The sequence below is a fragment of the Cupressus sempervirens genome, chromosome 11 (assembly GCF_028749045.1).
Source record: "Cupressus sempervirens isolate cs-2001-9-10 chromosome 11, ASM2874904v1, whole genome shotgun sequence".
NCBI classification, from domain to species: Eukaryota; Viridiplantae; Streptophyta; class Pinopsida; order Cupressales; family Cupressaceae; genus Cupressus; species Cupressus sempervirens.
Window position 1 is genome coordinate 493188976 of NC_143128.1, and position 5936 is coordinate 493194911.

The following is a 5936-nucleotide window of genomic DNA, read 5'->3' on the forward strand; positions in this document are numbered from 1 at the left end:
TGTTTAAACTGTTGAAATGATCTAACACCGGAGTTTTCTTAAGAAAATTCATGAAGGTAGAGAGAAATGCGACACACAACCGGAGAATAAAGCTGAAAAGGGCTGTTACTGACGATCATTTCATATACATCCCGAAGACAGAATCTACTAACTACATATTTAGTTTTGGGGATTTAAATGTAGAGATGTTTGCTTCCGTATTAATCAACTGTTTCATTCTATGATCCGTTGTCAAGATAGATAAACAGAAAAAGAGATTTCTTTGAATTAAAACATTTTCATTTGTCCTCCTGTAAGAAATTTCTTGATCAAAGCTGGTGATAAGATTATCGACAGTGCAATTTCATTTTCAATCCTTCATCTCGCATTTACTCTATTCAACACCAAGCCTGGCGGATTGAGCTATTGGTATTTGGACATTCGTCCAACTTTTTAAGCCTTAATTGCTGGTTTCACATCTACTGCGCGAAACGTTCAGAGAGCGATTCAATTTGCTTCAGTGCTACAAAGGCCATATCAATTTAAAATCCGTGTACTAGAATTCAGATGCAGTTAGTACTAATTTGATAAAATTCTGCAAATAAAAAACTGCCGTTGCAGACGCCATAGAATCTACATCTGAGCATTGAAAATCTTCGCAAAGAACCATATTTCTATCCGTGAATCTTATATTTCTTAATGACCATTTCTTCAAAACTTGAGCATAAAATATTATCAAATGAAGAAACCAGAACCATAAAGGTTAGAACTACGGCGAGGGGATCTGTCAATAGGAAAGCCCGTGATCCGTTGCTGCCTGGAGTTAAATTAATCTCTTACGTCCACGGCAACCATAACCTCGTCGAAGTCTGATCATTAATGTCAGACAAATCCTAGGGCTTTGGTGACAGTAACCCTCGACGTTCCAATAACAAACAGTATGGAGTAGCAAATAAAATCAAAAAATCATCAACAGTATGCAACTTTATTTGTGTTTCCGTAACAGAATCAGATTCCAAGATTGACAACACTGCACAATTAAATTGGAAGACATCTCACCTGATCTAAAGCAGTGTTCTGTCCCTGTTCGAGGTCTTATCGGGCATCTGCTCAGCTTTTACGATCTATTCAGATTAAAATATATATTTCGTCAGTTGCAAACTCTAAAAATCTAAAACAACTTGAATCGGAAGGGTATTATTTTACTGGCCGAAAATATCGACGACCAGGAAATTGTGGAAAATGATCAAAAACTGATATTCGACAAAATTTCAAAAGCAAAGATGCTGCAAAGCCCAGAATAGTTTGACGACAATCAATATTTTAGGTTTGTTTTTGGGAAAAAGCAATTTTATTTCTGTGGCAAATTACCGTGCAGAAGCCTCAAAGTGAAACCCTACAGAATAGAAACCAAATTTCCATTTTTTATTTACAGATTTAGGCCAGACAATTAACGACGGCTTTGGTCTTCACCTACAGAAAAAGAGCAAGCCAGACTTGAATAAAGAAACCTTTTGAACGTTGGTCCTGCAATGGCATGTCAGTGGCCGAACAGATAAGCGATCTGAAATGCACAGAATTGATGGAAATGCACAGCGTACAACATAAATTAGATCTCTACAGTGCTTCTCTACAATAAAGTAAATCACAAAAGTCATAACCTGTTAAATCCTGTAAAGCACAATCAAATCGCTTGTCAGGTAAACTAATATCAAACAAGCAAACAAAGAATGGATCTGGGAAGCGTCAAATTGAGGGGAATGAAGCCTGGTCCGACGGCATCTAAGACTGTGATGTAGTCGAGCCAGACAACATTCCCCTCAACACTGAGGTCTTCCTCCCTCCTCAAATCATCATCACCTGCACAAAGGCCACAATTTCTGCCACAGTCCATTCACAGCCACAACTAGAGAAATCCCCTCGCCTCTCTCTCAATGCCAAAAACCGAAAGAAAACACAAAAATCACAGCCAAAATAAATGTTTTCTAATGCTGTAAGCGACTGAATAGACGGCGGCGAATGGCGTTGCATGAAGGGTTTCAGTTGTGGCCGTCCAAGTTCCTTCCGATCCTGATCTGTTTATAATCATCACCACAATAATTACAACGAAAAGACCACGAGAAATACAAGCACTCATAATGCCAATGACCATGCATTCATTCACTCATTATTCGGAGACACACGTGAATATCTTTTTCCCATAAATCTAAACGCTCACCGACCACTGGTCCACCTCTAAACCCTAACCCTAATTTGCAGGGATAATATTAATACGCATACTTTACTTCTTTCCCTGCCTTCCCCTGTTCCTGCCCCCCGTCGGATCCCCTCTCCCCTGCCTTCACTGCCGTCCGATCCCCTTCCCTCCCCTGTCACCACGTGAAACCCTGTTTCTTGGGCCCCGGGTGCCCCCAAACCCTAGGTTTGAGATATTCCTCTGCTCTGCTTAGGGCCTTTTGTTCTCAGTCCCGACATCTGACCAGAGTTAACTTCAAGCATTGTTGTCTCTTCCCCTCGATCACAGTAATTAAGCTCCAGTGGGGTCACACACACAGGAAACCCTCTCTAACCCTAAGCCGGAGCTCAAATTCGGACTGTAAACACTTTTAGGACAAAATTAGACATTTTTTCCAATCAAATTCTAACAATTTCATACAAATCCATCAACAACTAGCCATTTGTAGATCGGAAAACAGATCTGAACAATAAAATATCTATTTCCATTTCCAAGAGCTTACCTTTTAGAACTAGCGGTCGGTTCCATGGGCGCCTGTGGTAGACCCGGGTCCCGAATGAGAAAAGGCTCTGCTGATTGCAGGCTGATGTCATAGAGTTACCGTGTGATCACATGCACGTAGCGTAAAATTCTGTGTCGTTTGACCCCGAGAAGAAAGACGGACGGAACGCGTTGGACGAAGATTGAAATCATTCTCGGCCGTTCGTTTGCTCGCTTATCTTATCATTTACCATGGATATGTGCAACTTTTGGACTGCTTTTCTCAGAATTGTACCGACTCAAGATGCCTTTGTTAACTTCAAATTTTTAATGCCTTAAGTTATGGTGAAGATTTTCAACGCAAATAATTGAGTTCTGCTGTTCAACAACTCCTTTAATGGAGATTTCGAGTACAATCCGAGATTTTGTATTGATACTGAGCTGTTGCCGTTTAGCAAACGAATTGCTAAATTGTCACAGTGATGAATGATGATCATCGATGAGACATGGAGGAGCGTTGTGTATGCCTTTCCGCACATCTTGTTACATGCAAATAGGGCTTCAGATCCATTATGCATGGACGACAACATGTTTCCCGAGGCCGTAAGTCCTAAATTTCAGGGTGTTTATTTCACCTGCTACAAGATTCGCCTTGCCTCGTTAAGAACAATGCATCATTTTAATATGAGTTGAGTTTTGGCTCCATTGTCCAGGTTTAGGGGATGCAATTATAGGGGTGGAACTCCTTAGGTAGTCTAGTACAACTTTTTTTTTTAAAACAATATATTTGGAAGCAACTTGGGAGATGGCCACTTAGCTTGATCAATATTATTGATTATCATATGTTCGAAATGACTCTCACTTTCTAGGATGTATTTATATGTAAGTTATTCGTATCATTTATGTATGAATAACTTACGCATTGGTGCATTCTAGGAGCTGACAAGTCGTTTGTAATATTATAACCACAATTCAACATGTATATTGAAATGATACATTGTTTTGAATGAGGCACAACAAATTAGATAGTCAAGTTGGAAGTTTTCATATTAATGATTTGAATTAGACAAAAGTCAATTAAAAGAGGATCATAAGAGTTAGACAATCATGTTGAATACTTGTATTTATTAGAATTGGACTATAATCAAAATCATGCAAAATCTATTTACACTAGAATAACATGGGTTAGATATCCAAGTTGGATAAGTGTCTTTTAGGATTGTATTTAAAATAAGAAGTATAGAAAAACAAGTTAGGTTAGGGTCATATGGGTTTGAAGGCCAAGTTAGATAAGTGTCTACTAAGATTGGATTAATTATTGAGATTGGATAGATGCCAATTTGATTTTAGGATTACATTCACATAATATAGGGATAAGTATAGAGTTGGGTCTAAGAAATTTGGATAGGTACACCAGTCCAAATGTATTAAAAAAATGCATCATTGATAAGTTATATAGAATGTACCCTAATGTGTATCTAGGATGCATTTTTCACCATCATAGTGTTTTGTTATTTATGAAGGGTTATTTTATTTTCTCCAATTTTAAATTTAACACTATCTCATATTAGGGTAAATATATTTCATAACATATTTGACTTAGTTTTGCAAACATTTTCATTTTTTAGTGCATTTTTTATGTTGATATATAGATTAGATCATACTTGTAGTCTTCTCACTTGGACTAGATTATAATCATGATATAGTCTATAGTTTCAAAGTTTAATTTTTTTTGTGTCCAAGGTCCATGGCCTTAGGATACCACTAAGATACTCATCAACATGGGTGCCAAAATATTTGAATCGTATATCTCGGGCTTTGTATTTAAAGATATCATCATAAGTCACATTTCATTATGAAATAGTGATTAAAAAAATCATATCCAACTTTGATCATTTAGGGATGCACCAAGATGGACATTTTTTATAAGGACTACCAAAATGTTAGATGAAATCACACCACCCAAGGTTATATAATCATACCAATTAGATTAGATTATAAAGTGAGCTAATCCCAAGTTCTAGAAATATGGTCATCTTGGGAATTTTCTCTAGTCTTTGAGCATCAATTTCCATCATGAATAAGGTGTCAAAATTTGCATCAATGTTAAAAATAAATTAGGTGTAATCTTGTACTATAGAACATAGAACCATAATTATAGGGCTCTAAAGGTTGATTTTGGCACCCAAAAAAATCAAAATGTGCCTTAACTAGAGAAAACTTAGTTTATGGTGACATGAATATCTCCAAGATCTTTTTTAGAAAAGGGGGGCTTCACTAACTTCTTGGATCAATATCTAAATTGATGCAAGAGCATCTTGCATCACAAAATAAAAGGGGCATAATTTAAATTATATATAAAATTTAAATTTAAAAAAAAAATGTGGAGGAGAGAGAAAGAAATGAAAATTAGAGGAAAGTAATAATAAATAAATAAAAATGGAGAAAAGAGGGAAAAAGGCATTTTATAGGTGACATTATTTCATGTATTTAATGTTTGTTGCCAAGCCAAGTTGTGGCTTGAAGGTGTATTTTATGAGAGTGTATATTTAATGTATTTTATGCTAGGCCAACTTGTGGCTTGGTTTAGTATAAGTAGAGGGTCTTGTGGAGTTGAGAGTCATTATTCATTCGGCATGGGATCCAGCATGGAGGAAGTTAGCTAGAGAGGAGTAGCTGAGATGAGTGATGTTTGTTAGCAGAGCTAGTACTGTGGCTTGGAAAACAAGAAAGTTGCTTGATAGCTTGCAAGCACAAGTTTAGATTCTTCTTGGGGTTTTCTACTAGATTGTGGATATGGGCTAGCTAGGGTTTGGATCTTGTGAGATCTTGCAAAGTAGTTGCTATATTTTCTTATGTATTTGGTCGTAACCTAGAAGGTGTTACAGTCGAGCATGTTGGATGTAAATATTATGATTATATTATGAGAATTGGCATTTTTTAAAATCTAAATCTTTATGTTATTGTTATTCTACCACTGTGTAATTATTTTTTGGGGGCTAGGACATCTCCTTTGGGGATTCTCCTACCTTGCACTGCATTAGGTGTTATTACAACGAGTTTTGTTGAGTGTGTAGATAGATCGTCAGAGTTGAGGTAGTTTGCACCATGACCTAGGGTGAAGTTTATCATACTAGAGCTCGATCTTTTGGTGGATTATTCCTTCTATAGTCCTATATGTCTTTGTTGTGAGGTGGAAGATCATAGTTCTGACCTAGAATTGCAAGGGGCTCATAGATGG

General features: G+C 37.0%; 1 long non-coding RNA gene across 3 annotated transcripts; it reads right to left on the reverse strand.

Moving 5' to 3' along the window:
- Positions 1–241: 241 nt before the first annotated feature.
- Positions 242–3339, reverse strand: LOC149530520 (uncharacterized). 3 transcript variants are annotated; one of them, XR_016358509.1, is made up of 2 exons: positions 2718–3339; positions 242–1506 (listed from the first exon to the last, which is right to left on the reverse strand). It is a non-coding gene; the product is annotated as an uncharacterized LOC149530520 (long non-coding RNA). The 3 variants fall into 3 exon arrangements; XR_016358508.1 differs by having other exon boundaries at positions 242–2573; XR_016358507.1 differs by lacking the exon at positions 2718–3339 and adding an exon at positions 1840–2282.
- Positions 3340–5936: the final 2597 nt, after the last annotated feature.